General features: G+C 44.3%; 1 protein-coding gene across 1 annotated transcript in view; it reads right to left on the bottom strand.

The window, feature by feature from the left end:
- Positions 1-24,692, bottom strand: part of LOC147700924 (C-type lectin domain family 2 member E-like) — a 280,507-nt gene that overhangs the window by 228,455 nt on the left and 27,360 nt on the right. The gene's annotated exons all lie outside the window — the stretch shown is intronic.

Raw genomic sequence — 24,692 nt, 5'->3', positions numbered from 1 at the left:
TGGATGTAAAGGCATGCTTTGTGCATGACACCAACCCTAGGAATGCCTGATTGTGATGCAGCTGTATTTATTCAAGAGCAGCAAGGCTCTCGAAAAAGACCTGTTTCATATTTTTCTAGAACACTTGATCCAGTTGCCTTTCTTCTTCCTGGGTTACTGCTACTACTGTTGCTGTCACTCAGAGCAACTCCATTGTCATGGGTCACATGATAATTGTGCTAGTGCCTCATCCAGCAGAAACACTTTTAACTCGCACTAGAACTCAACATTTAACAAATTCCAGGCTGAATAAATATAAATTGACCAACTTAGTAGCTCCAAAGGTGTAGTAGTTTAAACTTAGAAGTAACAGAATTGTGCACTAAGCTAAGACCTAACATTTACGATGTACCACTTGGTTGGGTTGAATCGGTTTTATGTTATGTGCATTTGTAAAGTACACTATCACCCATGAGAGTATCCTTACGCTGAGTAGGTGTGTGTGCCTAGCCCTATCTTCCTTTTGAAGGGAAGAGGAGGTTCTGATGTGGAGAGGGAGGTCATTCCATGCTTTAGGAGTGATGTAAGAGAGGACTTGTCCTCTTGATCTGGTTCTGTGTATGCGTGAGATGTTAGTGATAAGAGAACTGCATAGTGGAGGTGTCTGGATGGTTGGTGGAAGGAGATGCAACTGTTCAGGTAGGTGGGGCCTGAGTTGTGGAGTGCCTTGAATGTGTGTGTGAGGAGTTTGAATTGAGCGTGTTTGTGTATTGGAAGCCAGTTTACAGCTAGATTCATCATTGTCCCGTTTTGCGAGTCCTTAATAGCGATTATTAGGGAATCGTTATTAAGGACTTGTAAAACGGGATTCATGTAGGAATCGCTAAATAAATTGCGATTCCTACACATTCCTTATTTGCTAATCGCAAATAAGGATGCGATTTCAAGGGTGCCAGGGGTGTCCAAAGGACACCCTGTAGCACCCCTGAAATGTAAATTTAGACTTATGTTGCGCACACACATGTCCAAAGGACATGTGTGTGTGTAACATACAACTGAGAAAAATGCACAAAAGTGCATTTTTCTCAGTTTTCGCTATTTACCACGAAGTCAGACTTCGCGGTAAATAGCTGCAAAAAAATTCGAAATCGCAATTTTTTAATGGTTCATGAATAGCATTTAAGGAATCTCAAATTGAGATTCCTTAAATGTGATTGCAATTTGAAAAATCGCAATTTTTTGCGATTGTTCAAATTACGAGTTCATGACCCATTGATGAATTCCAAATGCCATTTTTGCGGGCGCAAATGGCCGAATTCAGCGATTCGCACCATTTGCGCCCGCATAAATGCTTGATGAATCTAGCTGTTAGTTCCCTGAAGTGTGCTGTAATATGGGTTATGTGTGGCAGACTGAGGATGTCTGGCTGCAGATTTCTTGAGGGGCAGAACTTTTAGATGACTCCTATTTGAGAGACATCCAAGGAAATGTATTAGCAGCATCTGCAGTTAACATGTTGACATTCCCTGTGGAGTCATCATACTGGTGTAATGTAATTTCTGCACAAGTGCCTAAATTGATTGCCCTTTCTACTGCTTGTTGCATAGCAGGACATTGACTGTTACAATCTATGCTGATAGTTAATACTGCTTTAGGATAGTGCACAATTTCAGCCAATTGTGCTCACAGTGTGGTTTCATGAATTCAGCTGGGACTCCAATTCTCTGTGGACAACACACTTCATTTGTTGTGTGCTGTAAAATTGCCGTCGAAAATAGCAGTGAAGTCACAAGCAAACCAAAAAACCAACTTGTGTAGCTTGACACAGAGCAGTCAGGCTTATCTTAGAGGCAATGTGTAAAGTATTTATGTAGCACTTAAACAGTAATCAGGCAACAATACAACACAAAAAATCTACCACATCAAATCAGAAAAATAGAGTATGTTTTATTAAATAAACTAAGACCAAAATGACAAACGTCCAATCAATAGAATTGGAGATATGCGATTTTACAAATTTAAGTGAATATAGCGCCGAAAAACACAAAGCTCCAACTGTGGATATCTGGTTACACTAGACCGGGACAAAGTTACAAGTTCAGGCCAACCACGATGGATAATGAGCCAGCTACAGGGACCTACGTAGGTCCGCTGAACACAGTACCTCAATGCTGATTGTGAAGAAATGTGGTGTCCCACATAGAGGAAGTGTCGTGCAACTGAGATGATGTGAGGTTCAGGTGAGGATATGCATTGCACAGCAGCAGATCCAGGTAGCTGTGTTGAATGAAGCAATCTCGGTGCGTGGAGATGCATAGTGCAGCAGCAGTTCCAGTTGGCTGCTGTAAGCCATGCAGAGTCCTTAAGTACAGATGCATTGCATAGCGGCGGTTCCAGTGGGCTGCTGTAGGCAATTCAGTATCCTTGTGTCGGGGAAGTCCACATAGAAGAGGCAATGTGGAGGTTCTGCCTGGGGTTGCACTGCACATCAGAGGGGCTGGCAGGAATCCTTCAGGCCCACTTTCCAGGGTCCAGGACTAGGGGTGATACCACTGGGCAAGGTAGGACTCATAGGTGCAGAGCCCAGGTGCTGGTTACAAGAGACCAGCCCTTGGTGTCACTCTGGTGGTCCTGGGTATAGTTTGCAGGTCCAGTCATTCTTATCCAGGCAAGAGGGCAGTAAGCCAGCAGGTCAGCACATAATTCCTTCAGGGCAGCATTCCAGCAGAGTAGCAGTCCTTTCAGCAGTACACCAGTTCTTCTTCCTGGCAGAGTCTTCCACAGGTCAGAAGTGTACTGAAGAGTTGGTGTCTGAGGTCCAATATGTATACCTGGTGCCTTCATTGAAGTGGGAAAAGCCTCTAGAGAATTCCCTTTGAAGTGCTCAAGTTTCCTGCATCCCCTGCCCCTGGCTACAGTCTAACTACAAGGGGTATGCTATAATTTCTCTGAAGGCAGGACACAGCATATTCAGATTAAAGTGGGGGTGTCCAGCAACACCCCCCCCCCCGCATCCTGCCAGTGGTTTCCCAACCAGGCACACCTATGCTGTTAAAAGTACAACTGCCAACTCCATCCAGTCATGTGACCCAGAGACAGGTTGCAGGCAATAAATTATAAATACATCAAAAACCCGGAGCCCTCCTCATGCATGTGGGCTAATCCTCCCTTGGAGAAGTGTGGCTCACTGGTTAGAGCGGCAGACTCTGAAGCAGAGATCAGGCCCGGTACCAGGGTTCAAGTCCCGACGCGGCAGGGTCTTGAGCTCAATGTCCGTGGACTCGATAATTCTCGCCTCAGCGCCTACTCTAATCATGGGTCCCATGCTGCAACTCTGGGCAATAGCTTGCTTAATCTCCACAACGGCCCCTACAACACTGGGATGCCTGGCTTCACCATGGGGGTGCCCAGGAGGCATCTCACAGGGAGAGCCAGGAAGGGTTCCACAGCGTTATACAGCGCTGGGACGCAACGTTGGGGCAGCTGTGCGCTTTACAAAATACACTACATTTACATTTACATTTGAAACAAAAAGCAAAAAGCTTTTTATGTGTAACTCTTGACCATCTGGGTTACCCATTGGTGGCATCCTTCATCATTGGGTTCTTCCTGTTCCGCTGAGGAACGGGGCGTTCTGCAACCTTTGGGTTACAAAGAAGCACTGTGTCATATTTAATCCACCTGAATGATGGAGGATAGGAGTTGGAGGAATTTGGAAACAGTGGCAGCTCTTCCGCAGTGCCAAATAGAAACATAAAATTATATTAACTTGGATTTATTATAATTTTATGCTTAGTGTCCTGCTGCTTTACGGGCGGGCGGGCGGGGCTGTTCTGCCCTCGGAGCAGGGGAGGATTGGTTTGCCCACTACAAAGTGCGCAATGACTGTTTGGTCAGCCCTCTCAGGCCGCCATAACCAGTCATGCGCACTCTTCCCGGTGTCCATGCAGGCTGCATTACAGCCTGCATGGAGACCATGCCCACCCCTCCAGCCCCTGGCTCAGACCAATCACAACGCTGCATTGCAGCATTGTGATTGGCTTAGGGAAGGGAGCATGGCTGCCTGCTTCCAGTTCCGGGAGTCAAAGACAGGAGGCAGGAGAGCAGGAGCCATGCCGGCCACCACTGTTTGTAAAGTAAAGTTAAAAATACCTGTCTGGTAAGAAAACTGTTTTTATTCTGTCCTCCAGGCAATAGGATTAAAATAGGGGAAGAAAAAGTAAAATGTAATCTCAGGTTTAATGATCCTACTTGCTTTAAACTCAGTCTCTATGTTTCAGCAAACCCTTCTTGTGGCTTTCATCAGGGCCATGAATCTCACTTCCTGAGAACACTCCTTATTTTATAAGCGTACAGTGTTATTAAATCACATGCTATGCATAGAACTAGAAACCATACACCTACTTGGTGTTTTTCTCTGCAATATCTGAAATATATAAAAGGAGAATTAGCTTTCTACAGTGGAGGGTTCTGCAACATTACGGACATGCCTCTCGCTTTAAAATACACCCTATTGTGGAATTTACCCATGCATCTCAAAGCTGCATCAGTGATGAAAACAATGAGAGCACATCTAATACACTCATTGGTCATAGCCCCTGTGACAGAAAATCCACGTTAGGGCGAGAAAGCAAAAGACACACAGGTGCCGGACAGAATGCAGAACAAATCAAAACATTCACCCCCAGTCAAGAGATCTGGGTTGACTCCATCATTCCTTTGCTCACCATGCTACTCCAGTTTAGACCCAGCCACATGCAAATCAGTCTTGCCCAAGTTCCTCATGGGAACAGTCAAGTCTGAACTGCTAAGCCAGGTCCTTCATGGACCGTCATCAAGCATCCTAGGACCAGTTTCTGGGTATCACCCCTCATCAGCCAGGCAAGCTTGAATCCAGTGGCACTGTGAGCCTGGAACCCACGACGGATTTAGGCCCAGATCTCTGTACTGGGGTGAATGTTTGACATTGTGCAGCATTCTGTCCATCAATTGTTCTTTTTTGCATTAGTCACCCTGGATGGGACGGGTTTGCCCAAACGTGGGTCCGGTGCTCTCCATGCCACTGGAGTCAAGCGAGCCTGGCTGATGAGGGGTGATGCCATGAAACTGGTCCCCGGATGTTTGTTTCGGGTCCATGGAGTACCTGGCCTGGCAGTTCAGGCTGGACTGTTCCCATGGGCAGCAGGGTGAAGACTGATTTGCAAATGGCTGGGTCTGAACTGGAATGGCATGGCATGGCATGGGGAGCAAAAAAATTATGTCTGTACTGGGGTGAATGTTTGACATTGTGCTGCGTTCTGTCGATCAATTGTTTTTTTTTTGCAAACATCCACATTGAACATGCACACAAGACAATACAAACTAATCTATAAAAATAAAAACACTACATACATATAAAAAGCACTAATAGTGCTTCATAGGTTCCATGGTGATGAGGCGCACCTGTTTTCACACTCTGTGTATGAAGGGGGAGGCAAAAATGATCACTAATTATGAATATGCGTGATCCAGCATAGAGGATTTACTTGGCTGTGCAGTACTTACTTCGTCAAGGTCTCACATGGTTAAATAACCTAGAATTTCATCACCAGTACCTGCATGTTACCCGTGCAACCCCGCTTTTAGGACTTTTAAATGCTGTGTCTTACAGCGTGCGCGTAATACTCGTGCAAACCACTAAGGATACTGGGTGCCGGTAAAACTAGATGGTGCACCTAACAGTAATGGTGGCTGAGTAGGGAATTACTTCATGGTTCCATTTCATGCCTGTATCATGCGTGCAATCTGATAATGATGCTGGGTGCCGGTAAGGTAGACCACCCACCCAGCAGTAATGGTGGCCGCGTATTGAACCACTTCCTGGTTCCATTGCATGCTTACTCACACAGAACTCACAGGACGTTTATCGAGGACTATTTTTATAGGAGTGATAAAGGTTGTTTATTGCCAAAAGATGGACAATATGTTACAAATGTTGATGATCATTACAAAATAGTGTAATCTGAGAAAGTGAGTTTATGAACAAGGGGGCATATTACCAAGGCAGGCGAAATGAAATTATTGCTGCTTTTGCGGCCGTTTTCGGCCGCAACGCGACGATAATATCATCGCCCTTTTAGCAAGCTGTCGCTAACATCAGTTAGCGACAGCTTTTAGGTGATAGCGAGCGGTTTGGGGCCCGCTTTGCATGTCAGCGATATTTATCCCTAATGACATGCAAAATGGATGAACCCAACCAGTTAGCGACTGAAAACAGTCGCTAACATCGCTATCACCTATTAGCAGGCAGGCGTAGCGCTAAAAAAATTCACGCTAAGCGCAAATATCACTGAAAACTAACGCCTGCTCAGACCAGTTCTTAACCTATATATCCAATGGGAGTTGGATATTTAGGTTAAGACCCTATTAGCGTTAATCCCTGAATATCGCTGGATTCCCAGCGATTTTCCCGCATTTTGCCGCTATCCCCGGATATTTTGTCGCATTGGAGATAAACGTTTCTAATAGCACGTTATCTCTGCGATAAAATGTGGCGATGCTTGGCGAAAAAAAATAATTCGCTAAGCTTATTTAGCAATAAATATCGCCAGTTGTTGATAATGTTCCCCAATGTTTTGTGAATTCAGATGAATCAAAGAAATTCAAAGACAAAAAAATCCAAAATCTTTGTTAAAAGAAAATAGATTAACAGAAAAAAGGCATTATGAAGACTGAATATCTAAGGGAGAATGCAGCAGCACAGGGGCTAATAGTGAATAGTGAACCCTTCATTGTCCAACATGACAAAACTTTCAAAATAGACAGTTGGCTAATATTCTAGCATTGTACACATGATTGACTCATTTTTCACAATAAAAACAGCCACCCGACCATAGGAAGAATTGAAAACAGAGATACATACAATAGAGATCCGACCGAAATCTTTCGAATCCTTCTCCTCTCTTAAGAAAAGATTAGAAGAACTTAACAAAAGCATGACAGAATTCGCAAACTCAGTTAAACAAATAAAGCGTCAGAAACTCAAGAAGGATGCCGAGAGGTTCACACATGAACTGGTGTATCCTTACATAAGAACAGAAGCATGACGGAATTCGCAAACTCGCTTAAACAAATAAAGAGTCAGAAACTCAAGAAAGATGCCGAGAGGTTCACACATGAACTGGTGTATCCTTACATAAGAACAGATTACTCTGGCATACGAATGAAGTCCTGTTTTGATATTGATAGTGACTCCTCCAAAGACTAGTCTGGAAGCACCGACTTTAGTAATAGCATTAGTGACGAATAAACAAATAGGCGAGGTGGCCATAAAGGCTATACATTTGCATATGGACAGGGAAGGGTTTGGGTACCGTACAACAGCCCCCCAATGTACCCACCACCATTTTTTATCGCCCTACATGCACCCTTCCCCTTTTGACCAATGTAACTCTCCACATGGTCATTCCACACACAACCACTACAGCCAACGGAGGCCTTTTTTGGGAGAGGCAAAGGTCACATGAGGAACAGAGGGAGGAGGAAGAACCACATCCACTGAGGACCCTCACCAGAACAACAGGGAGTAAACACCGGGAGTATGACAAAAGAGAACCAATCGGGCCCAAGCAACCAGATAACCTAGTCATAAACCTCTCAGAGAAAATTCTCACAGACCCTCAGAAATGAGTTCTAGACAAAGTACTTGATTTTGTGCCCACAGCAACACTGGATAAATTCAAACTCCACAGTGAAATAAACAAATTTCGAGAAAGATCAAACTGAAAGTTTTTCTTGGAGGGAAAACCACAAGACGAGGGTAATGAGGGTGACACAGGGCTCAACCCCATATCAACTTTTATCCCCAATACCTCCACAACAGCAGTCCTAGTCAAAGTAAAAGCGTTTGAGAAAGCAATACTTTATGAAATTGGGGAGATCGACCCCACTCTTAGCGATACTTTTCACAGCACAACATTGGAAGAGAATGAGGCCATCAGAGAACTTAGGCTAAAAAATGACGTTGACAATGCCACTGTAGCTATCGTCCAGGAGAATCAGGCATGGTGGAGAGATTTAACGGCAACTTTGAAAACAAAAATGGCAAAAGTGTGTGTTCCACCTTCTCTGAAACGGCTGAAGGCACTTCCTTTGGTGTTCATGTGATGCACTTCTAATAAAAAGACATGATTAGGTGGCCAGGAAGGACTGATGGGAAGTTGAACATTCTGAGTATTCCATCTGCAGCTTTACTATCTATTACGTTTGATTTGATTCTGGATTACAACTAGCACCTACCGGATACAGTATGCTCTTTATCTCACCAGATGCAACTTGCAAAACCATCTGCATTTACGGAGATGTGTCATGACCGGAAACCAGGAGACTGGATCCTTGTCAAAAGGAAAGTGATGAAAGCTGCCTTCAGTCAGAATGGAAAGGGCATTACCAAGTAAACTTGGTGACAAATATGGCTGTGAAGTATGGGGGTTTGTCGTATTGGATCCAAGAATCCCACACTAGGAGTGTTTGCTAAAGAGATTGTGGGACAAGCCATTGAGTCACAAAATTAATATCAAGTTCAATGTGTGGATCTAGAGAAAAAGAAACATGAACCCCAACTAGCCAAGGAGAAAGACTCCTGAATCAAGCTAGTCTGCTGAAAGTGAGAGAGAAAGAAGCAGCGCAGTACAAATCAATCCTGAACACAGTGGTGCAAAATCAGCTAATGAAGCAAAAATAGGCGCTGATAAAAAAAAGTCTGAGTTGAGCACTGAAGAAACATAAGAGAGGGGTGCAACAGGTGGTACTAAAAGGAAACATCCAAACAAAAAGGTACATATATTCTGAATGAATGTATCTGGCCAAAAAATACACTGATTTGAAAGGTCTTCGATTTTTGTTTGGAGATTCCAAAAGCCCTTATGAAATGGTAAATGAACTGAAAAATCATTATTATCGACAACCTAACTGCTATTCTGAATTTTTGAAAGATTGTGTTGATTCTTTTTAAAGGAATTTTGTTTTTGATAGGTATGGTTTCTCAAAGACTAATTACTTGGAAAACTGATTAATTTCAATTTTAATTTTGGAGATAGAGGGGCTCATTACGATGGCGGAACAATCGACACCGGTGCGGCGCATATTAGGATGTGTAGACTGAACAGCCTTTCCATGGCGGCATTGCCGCCATGGAAAGATGGCGCGGATTGGTTTTGGGGGACAGTTTTGCCCCCCCCCCTTGTGCCTGGGGGAGGTGGGGTGTACTTGGGAGGTACCTATGGTATCAATCCCACATTTCTCTGCAGCAAGTGCAAGGCACCGTAGGGTGCCTGCCATGTGATGCAGTTAAATACTAGACATGCGATTTTCACATTGCGGCGGATGCTGATGTCAGCAGCACCCGCTGCAATGTTAAATTGCTGAATGTGACTGCCATGGTGGCGGTCGCATCCTAATTTGCCGGCCCCCAACACCGCAGAGATGGCGGGCGGACTCAGGTCCGCCCGTCATCCTAATGAGCCTCAGACTTTCTAAAAGATGATTATAAGAGATGAAGAGAATGCCTTCAAGAAAAGAAAGGATCTACATGGCTTACCAATTAATTTTAATACTTCTCATTTCAGCATTTTTAAAGTCTTAGGTTCCGATTCTGATCTCACTGGGAGAAGGCTCCGCCTGACTCTGTTCGGGAGGGCTTTCCGACCGACTCGTGCTCTGGGGCTCAGAGTGCCGGAGTTTGATGCAAACAACCGCTGACGGACACGGGTCACTCAGAGCCCCATTTAAGTCAATGGTAGCCTGTTGTACGATGCGTACACAGGCTCCCATTAACAAAAAAGGTATGTTGCGCACAAGGGCACCCCCTCTAGTGGGGACGCATCTGTGCCACCCACACCATACATGCATGTGTAGGGGGGACCCTTGGCTCCCCCCTGTGATCGACTTGTACGCCTATGGGTGTTGGGGGGTCTGGCGCAGACCCCCGAAGTCCGTTTCCCAGAGCTCTTACTTGTTGGAGGCTCGGACTCGATCCGGCTGTCCGACTCGTGCATCGTACTGGCTGGGTCAGAAATCGCCTCCATTGAACAGGACAGTTTGCTTACGGACGAGACGTACGGAGCGGTTTGGACCCGGAAACCATTCGGTCAGCGATTTCGCATTCCTTGCACCGTACTTGCTTGCTCGTACAGTTGTACGGGTTGGTCGGAAAACATATGTCCGGCTCATCCTTTTTCCTGCCAGATCGCGTTCAGAGCCCTTTTGAGCAAGATCGGAATCGCCCCATTAGTGTAACATATCCTGCTGGTGGATATCCTCCAACACCACTAGTAGTTCAATGTTGTTTTAATAATATTAAGCATTGCAATTTAGAACATAGAAATAGGTATGATACGCATTTTGAGGACAATACTTACATAGAACGTTTTAAAACATTATAGAAGCATAATAAACTTGTCAGATTGTTACTTTTGTGCCTACTTACCCACCTCTGTTACAGAGGATGTGACGTACATGCAATTACCTTTGTCTTATGGTTTATCTTGTGCAGTTTATTATTCAATAATTATGCATCAGAATTATTTAGAAGACGTTACCTTAGATTGCGATGTGCCAATAAATTACTTACATTTTATTAAAAGCCTCGAAACAACTGAAATTATTTCTAGGGGTTTAATAAAGTTCCACAGTACTAATACTAGTACTGCAAACATACAGAATGTGTGTAGAGTAACTGAAGTGGACTATAACTTTATTAAGAATAAAACAAGAAAGGTTCATATGTGTTGAGAGCAGGTATTCTTGGCGATGACTTGTAGGTCTGTTTGGTTCAAAGATACAACCTATCGCTTGTAGCAACAAGTTACTATTCAAACCGAGATACGCGCTTTACCACAAAAGCAATATTCCAGGGAAGGAAAAAAGACTGAATCTCATCAAGAAAACCTTCCAAGAATCAGGCCAATTGACAGAGGGGAGTGCTAGACCTGGCATCTTTTGGCATGTTTCCCCTTTCTTTTTGCTTTCTGACCTCACGGTTTTCACTCTGCCGGTGTAGTGTCTCTGCGCACTTTCTCACTGTAGTTCAGTGGTAAAGTGCAAGTGCTCCTATTGTAAATTGGATTATGGATTGTTTTTTTTCCATTTTTGCCATATTTGATTTACTGGGAAGTCCCTAGTAAAGTGCACTAGGAGTGGGAGGGCCTGTAAATCAACTGCTGCTAGTGGACCTGCAGCACTGATTGTGCCACCCACACAAGCAGCCTTTTAAAGGGTTCTCAGACCTACCACTGCAGTGTCTGTGCACAGTTGTTCCTGCCATGTCGACTTGGTAAACCCTTGTAGGGAGGGTGCAGTGTATGTGAAAGGTAGGACATGTCCTGGTGTGTATGACTTGTCCTGATAGTGAACTACAGTGTAAGCATGGGCGAATTTTGCGAATTTGCAATTCGCGAATTTGCGGATTTGCAAACTCGCAATCCGCAAAATTCACGAATTTGCGGATTCGCCGATTTTGCGGGGTTTTTAAATGGGGGGGTCTTCTGTGCGAGTTCAAGTGCCTCTTGTGTGTATAAATGGTCAGAGACCGATCAGAGCAGCAGATGAAGAGAAAGAAGCTCCTGGTCACAGGAACAGCACGAGGATTGCGCCCGTGAAAGTCAAGGATACAAAGGCCTCTATCCAGCATCACAGCTGATTTTGGTAGATTTGGGAAGAAGGCACACCTGCCCAGCCTCGACGACGCTCACGATTGTTTTTGGGCTGATGAATGAGTCACTGAATTTGAGCTTCAACTAGTTCCAGCGGCCATGTGTGTGTTACTATGCACACCGATGTGCTCAGGGGTCCCTTGAGTGAGTTGTCCAGTGTCCATCCATCATCCTGTAACTATTTTAGGATGGCGCCGGCAAGCTGCCAGCGCCATCCTAAAATAGTTACTAAATTAGCTGCACCATGAAGCACTAATTGATAAAATAAAGCAGGTGCTCGAGCACCTGCTTTATTTGATCTATTAGTGCTTCCTGTTGAAGCTAACTTAGTAACTATTTTAGGATGGTGCTGGCAGCTTGCCGGCGCCATCCTAAAATAGTTACAAGTTCAAGCTTGAAGGCTTGAACTTTTGCCCCCGGAATCCGTCGCTTGCGGATTCGCGGATTTATGGTAAATTCGCGGATTGCGGATTTACTGAAAATCCACGAAATCCGCGAGCGGAACGGATTTTCCGCCCACCCCTACTACAGTGTGTAGTAACTCGACAGACAAAGTAATTAAATGATATGTCTTTATTACGAACTCCCACGGCACGTCCTACGTTGCCTGTGGCTAGAAGTCTCACAACTGTCATCAACCAACTGTCATTGCCGTCCGCGTCATAGCGGACGGCACGAGACGCTGAAAGCACGCCTCGCGCTCAACCAGCGCGAGACAGGCCAGGCTACTACATATCTCCTTTCCTTAGAGCATGGAGAAGCAGAGCGAACAGAGGAGAGAGAGAGAGAGAGAGAGAGCGAGAGAGAGAGAGAGAGAGAGAGAGAGAAAGAAAAATGAACATGTGCAGAAAACACAAGTGGCACAGAGAACATCAGAAGATCATTGACGGTACCTAACAGGAACACTAACAGTTCTGGAACTCCTCCTGACAGTGGCGTGGCAGGGAGGAGAACTCTGGACATCAAGTTTACCTTGAGAGACCCTATGAGAGACCTCTCATTTCAACATGGAACATTTGACGTTATCAATTACATTTTTGACTTTCGCCACCTTGTTACCATTCCACCAGTCCTTTCCGTTGACTCGAACAGCATTGCCACACACTTTATCCACCACCACAATTTCCCCATACTTAGATTCCCCTTTTTTTACAAAACCAGGTTTCTTGATTCTGATCCTGTCCCCCACAGCAAACTCTCTGATCTTAACACACTTCCTTTCGTCAAAATACTCTTTTTGTTTGAACTGGACCTCAGCAGATTTGGACCTCACTTTCTCATCCATTTCTTGGGGAGTGGAATTGGATTTATTCCATTTAGACATCCAAACAGGTCTAAATTCAGTGCATGGTTTTCTACCTCTCAGTAATTCGAAAGGGGACACTCCGGTAGAAGAATGGGGGGTGGTTCTATAAAACCACAACATTGTCCTGACACTTAGGGGAACGGCTTTGTGATGGGCTAGGGCCCATTTGACACAATCACCTATGACTCTATTGAGTCTCTCTACCAAGCCATTAGTTTGAGGGTGATAGAGAGAACTACGGTGATGGGTTATGGCAGTTTCTCTAAGAAACTCTTCCACTTCAGATGATACAAATTGTACTCCGTTGTCGGATATGATGGATTGGGGGAACCCTTCTCTCATGAATATTTCCCTTAAGAAGTCAATAATTTCTGCGGAGTCAACCTTGGAGACAAACTTGGCCTCGGGCCATTTAGTGTAATAGTCCACCATGACAATAGCGAATTTGCATTGTTGAGGTAGACTGTGAAAGGGTCCTAGAACATCGATCCCAAGTTTTTCCCATGGTCCACCCGGGAGGGGAATAGGTGTAAGAGGGGGACTACTAGTGTGAAGACTTTTGTCACTAGACGAACAAATAGTGCACTCTTGCACCATTTCCTCAATATCTTTATCCATTTTTGGCCACCAAAAGTACTCTCTTACTCTACGCTTGGTTAACGTGGCTCCTAGATGCCCTTCATGTGCTTTAGATAGGAGAGTGGATCTGATGTCCACCGGTGGAACAAGTTTTTCTAGCCTGAATATTAAACCATCCTCAATCGAAAGTTCATCAGACACCTTGACATAGGGTTGTAAAACAACATCCACATTCCTTTCCCTGGGCCACCCTTTGGAAATATATGTCATCACTTTTTTTGAAACTTCATCACCAGCCAACGCCTCCCTCCAATTTTGCTGATCTATAGTACATACGCTATTGAGTTCAACACTTGCTACGATATAGTCCTCCTTATCATCAAAACAACATTCATCAACACCTTGCATGTCCTGACAGGTATTAGCAGGTAAACGTGACAGAGCATCCGCTCTTACATTTTTCCCCCCAGCAATATGTACAATGTCAAAATTGAATTGTAAAAGTTTGGACGCTAGGCGTGCGATGCGGGGAGTGGCCCCGCGGCTGTTGGTACTTCCTAAAATCGCAACCAACGGTTTGTGGTCCGTTTGAAGAATAAACTTTTGTCCCCACAAATAGTTTTTAAACTTTTCGATGCCCCACCAACATGCTAGAAGCTCCTTCTCAATGACTGAGTAATGGGTCTCAGCTTCTCTTAGTACTCTGGATGCAAATCCTACCGTGTGTTCATTTTGGTCAACCACCTGAGTCAAGACAGCGCCCAGTCCGTAGCTGCTGGCATCGACAGTCAAAGTACACTGGACTCCTGGTACAAATGGCTTCAAGGCCTTGACAGTGCTAAGCTGCTCCTTGATCCATTCGAAGGCGGTTTTGCATTCGTCATCCCACACAAATTCACTTCTGTCTTGGAGCAGCTTGGAAATGGGACGTATCTTCGTGGCATAGTCTTGAATAAAGCGGGCATAAAATTCTGTGAGACCTAAAAGTGATTTGACTCCTGCTTTGTCTTTGGGGGCCGTGGCATCAACAATGGCTTGTACCAAACTCGGTTTGGGTGTGACTCCTTCACTAGAGATTGTGTGCCCCAGATATTCCATCTTGTCTTTTGAGAATTCACACTTGTCCCTTTTGAGGACCACACCATGCTCTTGGAATATAGACAGGATCTTGTTCAACACCATATCGTGTTCTTGTTGGTCTTTAGCAAACAGCAGAATGTCATCTTGGAATATGGCCACGTTTTTTATACCCTTCAGTAGATTGACCATAACCCTCTGAAAGACAGAGGCAGCTGAGGCCAGTCCGAAAGGCATGCGACAAAATTGGAATAAGCCTGCTGGAGAGTTGAACGCAGTGAAATGGCGTGAGTCCTTATCTAGTTCAATTTGGTGATATGCTGAGGCCAAATCTAACTTGGTGAAGACCTTGGCACCATCAACTACACCCAGCATTTCTGATATATTCGGTAGAGGATGCGAATCTACCCAAATGACTTTGTTTAAATTGCGCAAATCTATGCAGATTCTGAGATCGTTATTTTTCTTCCTTGCGACGACCAAAGCTGAAGACCAATCAGACGATTCAATGGGTTCGATAACCCCTCTTTTTTGCATGGACAAAAGTTCTTTTTCCAAATCTTCTCTAATGCTGAAGGGAATACTCCTTATTTTGTGTTTTACAGGTTCAGCATCGCTCCTTATCTTGATTCTGTGCTTGAATCCTTTAATTTTTCCCAATTCACCAGAAAACACTCTTGGGTATTTATTGAGTAATTCCTCAACATGTGATTGGTCCCGCACAACCAAAATCTGTTCCTTTGCTCCAGGACACAGCATCATGCTGAACAAACCTTGGTGGAACCATCCCAGTATGTCTAATCCATTGACAGCGACATATATTTTGCCATATATGTGTCTGTTCTTGAAAATCAGGATGTCTTCGAAGTACCCCATCAGTTCTATGCTTCTCCCTTCATAGGATACCGGCTCTCTGTCAGGTGGCAGCAAAGGTCTGTTACCCCATTTCTTCCTGAACAATGATTCACTTATCATTGTGATTCTCGCGCCAGAGTCTACTAGCAGCCTTAAACTTTCTTCGCCTACACCAATGATGGCATAGGGATCAATGCAGTCATCAGGATTACCACTTCTTATGTTCCCTTCACTGACCACTACAACCATGTCTTTGAGTTCGCAAAGAGTGTCATCGCTGTCACTACCACTTGTATCCACAGCACATGCCACCTGTTCTTTTTTGCCTTTTTGACTTTGGCATACTTTGTCGAAATGCCCTAATTTTCCACATTTGCGGCAGGATGCATTTCTTGCAGGACACGGTCTTCCACTTTTTACATGGGAGGGATATCCACATCGGTAACAGATATCTGTTCTTTTGAAGAAGTTACTTGGCTGATATTCTTTTTTCCTTTCGTATTTTTTAAAGCGGACAGGAGTAACCACTTCAATACTTTTACTTTCTAGTTCCTTGATAGAGGACTGTGAAGTTTCAATGCTTTTTGCTATACGAATAGATTCATCAAGGGAGGGATTTTCCAAAGACAAGAGCTTTTGTCGTATGGTTTTGTCCAGACATTTTCCTATGAACTGGTCACGAATCAATTGTTCACTGAAGTTTTCGAATTCACATTCTGCCACCAACTTCCTCAAGGCGGTAATATATGTGTCTACGTCTTCTTCGGCTTTCTGCACTCTTTTAAAGAACTTGTGTCTAGACACCACCACACTGGGTTGTTTATCAAATCTGACTTTCAATTTCTTCACAGTGTTTTTGTATTCATCCGCATCTTCTTCTTCCCCACCCACTACGTCAGGTAAATGTTTTAGGGTTTCTCTGCCTTCAAACCCCAGAGAGTGAAGTAGTAGAAACTTCTTTCTTTCTGCTCTAAACCTATGTGCTCCTATTGCTCCTAGGTAATTTTCGAAAGCATCAAACCACTTTCTCCAAGGCACAGGAGGCTCACCAGGTGTGTCCAGGAAAGGAGGTGGGGGAAGAATAGATTGCATCATTATATATTTTCCTATGAACAGAGAGTGGTGGGAAGTGTTTATAGAGTCAACTTATTAGGGGCTAAGAGTGGCAAACCAATGAGTCAGTACTGAATTATATTCACTGTAATCTTCAAGAGCCAAAGACGTTTGACAAAGACTCCTTAACACCAACCATGGAAGCTACGTGGAGACTTATGTGTGTTTCCTTTCACAAAGAACGTGCCCAAGTCATGTCCTTATTTGCCAAATACAAGGAAAGAAACCAAGAATGGCTTAAGGGTTAATCCTTGCAGTCATAGATACTGCCGAAAGCACAGTCGTTCAATTTTTACAGGCAAGCACCAGAAGAGTTTCCATGTGATGCAAAGCGCAGCCCACAATTTGCACTGTTCGTTTTTAAGGAAAACGAAGCTGCCCCTTTAAGAACAGGGCAGGAGAAGACTGCCAGATGAAACGTCGATGGGCGGAAAGGGAGGAACCAGCAGTGAAGTCAGCGCGCCTGCCTCAGAGCGTACTCCGAATTTTTCCTCATCAGAAACGCTAGCGCTGACACACAGGAAACAAGCTCCAACACCGGAAAGCAGACGCTCGTCTCACCGTTTAGCGCTGTTGCAGAGGATCGACGCCGATCGTTGCGTGAAGGAAACGCTTAAGGTCCGGAACATCAGCTTAACCTGTGCGTTTCATTAATGTCTCCTGTGGGTTCTCTGTGGGAGTCGTCCTCGTCGCCAATTTCGAGTGTAGTAACTCGACAGACAAAGTAATTAAATGATATGTCTTTATTACGAACTCCCACGGCACGTCCTACGTTGCCTGTGGCTAGAAGTCTCACAACTGTCATCAACCAACTGTCATTGCCGTCCGCGTCATAGCGGACGGCACGAGACGCTGAAAGCACGCCTCGCGCTCAACCAGCGCGAGACAGGCCAGGCTACTACACAGTGTACTTTGTTTTTCACTGTTGCAAGGCTATATGCCCCATAGGATAGAATGGGGGACACTAATATTTAACAAGTATATCTTCCCTTTGGGACAAGATGGAGCAATGGAGTTTAGTATGCTTGAACTCAGAATGTAGAAATGCTTCTTTTAGTAAAGATGGTTTTATGGTCTGTGGTTGAAAATACCACTTTTAGAGAGTAGGTAATTTCTTGCTTAGCCATCCTGTTTGCCTCTGCTGTGTTGTGAATTGACTGTCTGGCTTTGGAGTGACAGGGGCTGGGTATGAGCATTCTCTTCGGACTGCCACGGGGGAGGGGGGTGGAGGTGTGTCTTACCTTTCCTAGATGAGTCAGGGCTGGGCTGAAAAGACCTGGGCTGCATTTAGAGTAGCGGGAGGAGATTTCCTTGCACCTGAATGGGCCTGGTCTACCTTGGACAATGCTATCTCCACCTCCTGCTGGGAAGCTAGGCCAGAGAGGACTAAGCTTTTTGGACTGAGCACAGACACTCTCTGCCAAAAGAATAAGGAGAAATGGAGTATAAATATTGGGGCCCAAACCCCAGAACTTCAGAACTCGCTTGGATTAATGAACCTGCCAAGAAGAAGAGCTAGAAGAACTGCCAGGAGGAGTACTGCCCCTTTGCTTTGTTGTTGCTTTGCTAGGTTGGCCTGCAGTTGATGGTTCTGCAGTGGGAAGTGAATGGACTGGACTGAACTTTCTTCTCTTGTCAAGAATCTCCAAGGGCTTGAAATAGAGCTTGCCTGCTGATCACAAAGTCTCAGGGAAAGCAAGGACTTCACTTACCATTGGGTAACGCCTCTGGAACTGTAGGTCTCTGTTGCCACAGAGGGGGACAGCAGTTGATACAGGCACTGCAGCGGGCTCCATGTCCAGAAGGCACCACTGAGGGTACCGCCGCACTTCACACCACAACCCTGGTCTCACCGCCACCGAGCTGCTGCTTGCCCCGCGGCCTGTGGGCACCGTAATCTGCATCTCCTCACTTCACTTCGCCACCCAGGTCTCACCGACGTTGTTTCCCACTGACCTAGACACCCGTGACTGCACTATGGTTTGTGGGTACCACTCGTAAGTTACACAACGCACTGCCCCATCCCACAGTGAAGTCGGGGCCGAAGGACGCCAGCTCCAATCAACCAGCACTCTCGCTAGCACCATGACCTGTCAGCACCACCACAAGCACCGCCTCACCCCTCACCACAGCCCTGGTCTCACTGACGCAGCTGGATGTCTGCCACGGAGCTGTTGCCTGCACCGCGACTTGAGGGCACCGCACCCCTACGCTTCACATTGCAGCCGCGACTGTTACCACGACCGGCCTGCACCAACGCAGTCAGACAGAACCAAAGATACTGTTTATGAGTCTGCTTACACTAACGCCAGTCTGCACCGACGAGGTCTGTCGGAACTGTTGCATTCTGTTATATTCAGCACTGCGGTAGCCCCGGATGGAGCTACTGGCTTCAAGGAACTGCATTTTAGAGTTATACTTGCAAAGTGCATATTTTGGATTACAGTATGTTGGCTTTTTATGGTTTTGGTCTTGTTTGCATGAATAAATATTGGTCATTTTTCAAAAACTGGTGTGGTGTCCTGTTGTAGTGTTTTCACTGTATTACTGTTGGTATTTGCAAAATTTTAAAAATTGTACATATTTTACTAGCTTGTTTTTAAATTGCCACAGTTAAGAGACACTCGAGTGCAAGAATCGTGTTGCACCGAGGCTTGCTGTACTCACCTTCATTCATCCCAGGCGCAGCCGATTAGGGTGCTGACGACACGGGGCAAAGGCTGTGGGCGCCATCTTGCTGGAAGAAAGGGTTGGCGGTCCAGTGGCAGGACGCCTCCCACCCTCTTCTACACAGTATAAATAAACGATTTCCTCCCGTCCGCGCAGCGGGTGGGCGCAGCGGACGGGCACAGTGGGCGTGCCAAAGCCAAGCCCGTCTGCGCCTGTCCGTGCCGGGACCGGGCCGAGGGCTACAACCCCTGGGTCTCTCGGTATAGCTCACCACCTTCCCTACTCATCCATAACGCTGACTGATCTTCGTCCTTCTCTCACAGACAAATGCATTTAGTTTCATCCTGAGTCTACCTCTGATATTCCCTTGCTAGAATGCACGCACTGTCGGGCCACCATACCTTTAGTGGGAAACTCAATTCACGGTATTAAACATATCCTAAAAGGACGATAATAGCGCTTACTAATGTCCGCTCATTGGGAAAGCACAGACAAGAAATATCAGACTTAGTTAGAGACAGGAATATTGACATCATGTTTTTGACTGAAATATGGAAGGACAAGTCGTCCGATCCAGATCTCGTGATCGCGGTCCCAAGTGGATTTACAATCCATAGATATGATAGACAGGGCAAAAGAGGAGGTGGGATAGCTATAATCGCTCGAGATACGTATAATATCCGGACCTCACCGATACCCTCTGTCACTTGTGAAGCAATGCAATTTGATATCCATCTATCCCCCACGTACAATTTTAGGGGACTGTTGCTATATAGACGGCCAGGAGCACGCTCCAGATTTCTCACTGAAGTCTGCACTATCTTGGAATCGCTGGCAATTGAGAAGTCACTAACAGTTCTTGAGGACTTCAATTTCCATTTAGACAAATTTGATGATAATGATACACTGTCTCTTCTGTCTGAAATGGAAATCTTGGGGCTCTCTCAATTAGTAAACCGGCCTACTCATGATGCAGGGCATACGCTAGATAAGATCTTCTCCGATCTAGAAAGCATCCAAATAATTAATATCCTCCCGCTATCCTGGTCTGATCATCATGTAGTTCTTGGTGTTATTACAACTAATGAGGCATCCATTTCAAGGATACCCCCTCTTAGTCGTGAACCTTTCAAGGCCTGGAAAGACATTAACATACCTAACCTTAAAATTTCACTTGACAGTACTAAACCAATTCTGTCTAATGATCCGGATATTGCCATTAAGCAATATCAGGACTGGTTAGGTCAAGCTATTAACGAACTGGTCCCGCTCAAATTGATAACCAAAAATAGGAAGACCCCCTCAGCCCCATGGTTTTCCCAGGAACTAAGGAAGCAGAAACAACTCTGTAGAAATAGGGAAAGGCATTTGAGAGAAAACTATGATGAGAAAAGTAAAAATAATTATAAAGAGCTGTTAGCTCATTACAAATCCATGATTACAGAGGCCAAAAAAAGTACTTTACTGAGCAAATAGAGAGTGCAAAAAATTCCAATAAGAAGCTATACGACATTACTAAGCAGCTAGCGGGAAGTGCCCCTGATCTTAATCCCCCCGCTTCACAAATCCTTTGTGATTCATTAGCACTATTTTTCTCCACAAAAGTGAATGACATTTACTCAGCCTTCTCCTCCAATGCTACTTACAGTACAAAGGCGGTATATACTCCCTCCTCAAGTAGTGCATTTTCTCAGTTTGTGGATATCTCAGAGACCCAAGCCAGAGATATTATAAGCACTATTAAATCGGGATCAGCTTTGGATCCATGTCCTTTAAAAACCCTTGTCCTGATTATGGATTCCTTGATTCCAGCTATCACACAAATATGTAACTCCATGTTCAGCACAGGAATTTATCCTAGTTCATTAAAAAAAAACCTCTTGAAGCCCCTTTTGAAAAAACCAGGCTTAGATAAAACAGAGTTGAAAAACTACAGACCGATTGACAATCTTCCATTTCTGGCAAAGGTTGTGGAAAAGACAATGAACACCCAGTTTGCAGCTTTTATCGAGGAACATCACCTACTCAATGAGACCCAATTAGGGTTCTGCAAGTTCCACGGAACAGAGACCGCGCTGATTAAGGCAGCAGATGACATTAGAGTCATCCGAGACCAAGGAGGCTCAGCACTACTGGTGCTTTTGGATCTCTCTGCAGCGTTCGACACGGTCGACCATCAGATTTTGGTCGACCGTGTCGAAAAAATGGGTATTCAGGGGACAGCTAAGAACCTATTGGCTTCTTTTATGAACAATAGATCGCAGGCGGTGATGCTGGGACCGTTCCAATCGGCTAATTTGTCCCTGCCGTGTGGGGTACCTCAAGGTTCATCCCTTAGTCCGACACTATTTAACATCTATGTGTCGGACCTAGCTAAAACCATCAAAGCACACGGGATGAACCTTACCTCATACTCAGACGAAACACAGCTGGTCCTGGCTATCAAAAATGATGGAGAAAGAGTGGCAGAGGGTTTTAAAACAGGTATGCTGGCAATCGGACAGTGGATGTCTGCAAACTTTTTAAAACTTATTTCCGAAAAAATGGAGGTGGTAACCTTTGGACATCTATCTCCTAGCTGGTCCCCCATTTGGTGGCCAACATCTTTCGGAACCCTGCTGAAACCAACTTCCAAGGTGGGAAACCTGGGTGTTATCTTCGATAGCGACCTTAATTTCGTTGCCCACGCCAATCAGACGGCTTCTACAGCTTTCTACAAATTACGATTGGTGAAAAAAATTCCTTTTCTTCCGAAGAGTGCAGGCAAAACCTTGGTAAGCTCCTTAGTTTTATCGGCTTTGGATTACTGCAATGGCTTTTTCGCCATTGCTCAGATTAGGGTCATTAAGAAAATGCAGACGGTACAGAATGTGGCGGCCAGACTTCTCTCGGGAATTCCCAGGTATAAACCCATAGCTGATACCATCAGAAGTTATCACTGGCTTCCCATTGGAAACCGAATTAAATTCAAGACCCTATGCATAGTCTATAAATCACTGCATCAACAAGCACCTCAGTTTCTGAGAGATCAGTTAACTCCATACCGCCCGTCAAGACCACTTCGCTCCTCCAATCTCAACGATCTGGTAGTGCCTCGTACTAAATTTCTTTCACATCTCTCTCATGTTGGTGAAGATCTTTTAACCTCATAGATGCTCGTAAACAAACCTACCCAGTGCTGCGCTGTTCATTGGAACTAGTGCTGAATGAACGTTCAATGGACGTGCGCAGCACTGGGGAGGTAGTGCTGCCGTCGGCCAACGCACCGACGCAGCACTTAAGGGGTTAAAAATATTACTCCATCATCAAGATAGAAAACTATTGAATGTCGGAGGAAATTAAAAAATATTGCATTCTTGAAGCTCTGCAAAAATCAATGAAGTATTACTAGGGTCAAAAGGCATAACTCTGCTTTTAAAATAGCCAAGGGAAGTTCTGAAAACGGTTTTAATTTAATAACTTGCCTTGATGCATAATAAATGATACGCTCCACTTAAATCCAATTTAGAAAACATTTTAGTGTCTTGGACAGAAGGATATCAGAGATCAAAAGCAGTGGGATCTGATCCTTAATTATTATTTTGTTTAATCCCCTTTTAAATTCATGTCAAGATACTCCTTACGGGCAATCTTATGCAAAGGTGACACATACAAAATTCAATCAAAGTGTACAACACCATCAGTAAACCAGTCTAAAGCACAATTGAATGGATGATGCTGAGTAAGTTCCGTTTCTGGAGGTTCACAACAAACACCAACAAATTCTTGGTAGGCCTCAGGAATGGAAGTAAGCAGAGCTATAGTGAATGAAACTTAACACAAACACTACACATTTTTATAATTCTGAATATTCTTCCGTTAATTTCTTTTGCTGCATTGACAAGCAAAAATCTCAGGCTCAAGAAGTAATATTTGAGCAGAGAAATTTACATATGGCTTGTGTTTTATCAACAAAGTCATTGCCACAACTACAGGATAAAGCGGTGTTGAAAACAAACCAAAACGAATTACTTTACACTGAAAGGATATTCTTTATTGTAGGTTAATGGTCTTCTCAGTAACTAATCCTGAGGCTATTGAATTTCGAGCCACACTTTGAACCCTTACTAGATTCTCCTTTGAAACTAAGTGAATTCCAATATATCTGCCCTGCTATGATCCATAAGGGAATTAGAAGCACCACGCCAGGACAGGAACAGAACAAATTGTTTCAGAATAACTTAGTTCTTCTTGTAGGAGTATAAATCCTCAAGGATTTGACAGGTGTAATAGGATAAACACTCACATGATGCCCTTTTTCACCACATTTGTATTATCCGTTCTTCATCTGGTAATGGAAGTTAGGCTAATATGTATAGATCTTTGTGAGGAAAGTGGTTTAATATATGGTGTGGTTGTGTGACCCAAGTAGTTTAGTTTATTTATTTTCGTTTTTAGTTAATTAAAACCTTTGCACCAAAAACAATAAAGCAAGTACATTCATTAAAACATTAAAGTGCAAAAAAGGATTATATAAAATAGAGAGAGCTCAGATATACAATGATGCTGTGTATAGAAACAATAAAATACAGAAAGACTGATTATTGCAAGTTGAGTACTAAAGTTTCACAACGTGAAGCTCCAAGCCTGGTTACTATTTTGGGGGGGGATGATAAACCATGGGACAGCTGTCCCCTCAACCCTTTGGAAGCAGTTAATTCACTTAAAGTGCATAATGTGCCTGTGCTTGACTGTGCTAGGGTTTGCAATAAAGTGGCAGTGCAAGGGAAGTCGTGTGCAAAGAAGGTCAGGCTACCGGATTCAGCCCAGATACATTACTATTTATTAGGCGGCTAATTTTCAGTTCGAGTCTTGATAGGTATTTCACTAGTGTGCAATATAGTTGAATGTCTGAAGGATTTAAGCAGGCTATGGGGCAGCCCCCTATTGTTAAATGCTGGCTTTCATATGGTTTTCTGGTCCTCTAGGGTTGATTCACATATACAGATTTGGTGTACTGTAGTTTTAGGGGATTGCGCGCATTAACAGCAGGTCGCTGTACTGACAGAATGTTACCATTGTGGCAAATATAAAAGTAAAGGCAAACAGCCTGGGTAATATTTTAGAAGGGATTTTTTTGACCAGGGCTTTAATGCCTGTCCCAAATATGTCTGAGGTTCTGGCTTTCCATGATGTGCTATTGTGAACCATGCATGTCGTCATCATGTGATGAAAACCTCTGTGTCAGTCTGTAAGGAGGAGCTCTTAATTCTTCTGTTTATAATGGTCATGACTAGGGAGAAGCTGGGTATTGAGGCCCATTCTTGGTTTAACCCAAGGGATGTTAAAGGAGAAGATCATTTTTAGCCGGGAGTAGTCACTGCTGATGATTTCCTCCCAGAGGTAGTCATTTAGCTTTCAGTTGTAAGCATTCTTTATTTTGT

This window comes from Lissotriton vulgaris, chromosome 7, assembly GCF_964263255.1.
Source record: "Lissotriton vulgaris chromosome 7, aLisVul1.2, whole genome shotgun sequence".
NCBI classification, from domain to species: Eukaryota; Metazoa; Chordata; class Amphibia; order Caudata; family Salamandridae; genus Lissotriton; species Lissotriton vulgaris.
Note: the sequence above shows the minus strand (reverse complement) of the source record. Positions and strands in the feature narration are given on the sequence as shown.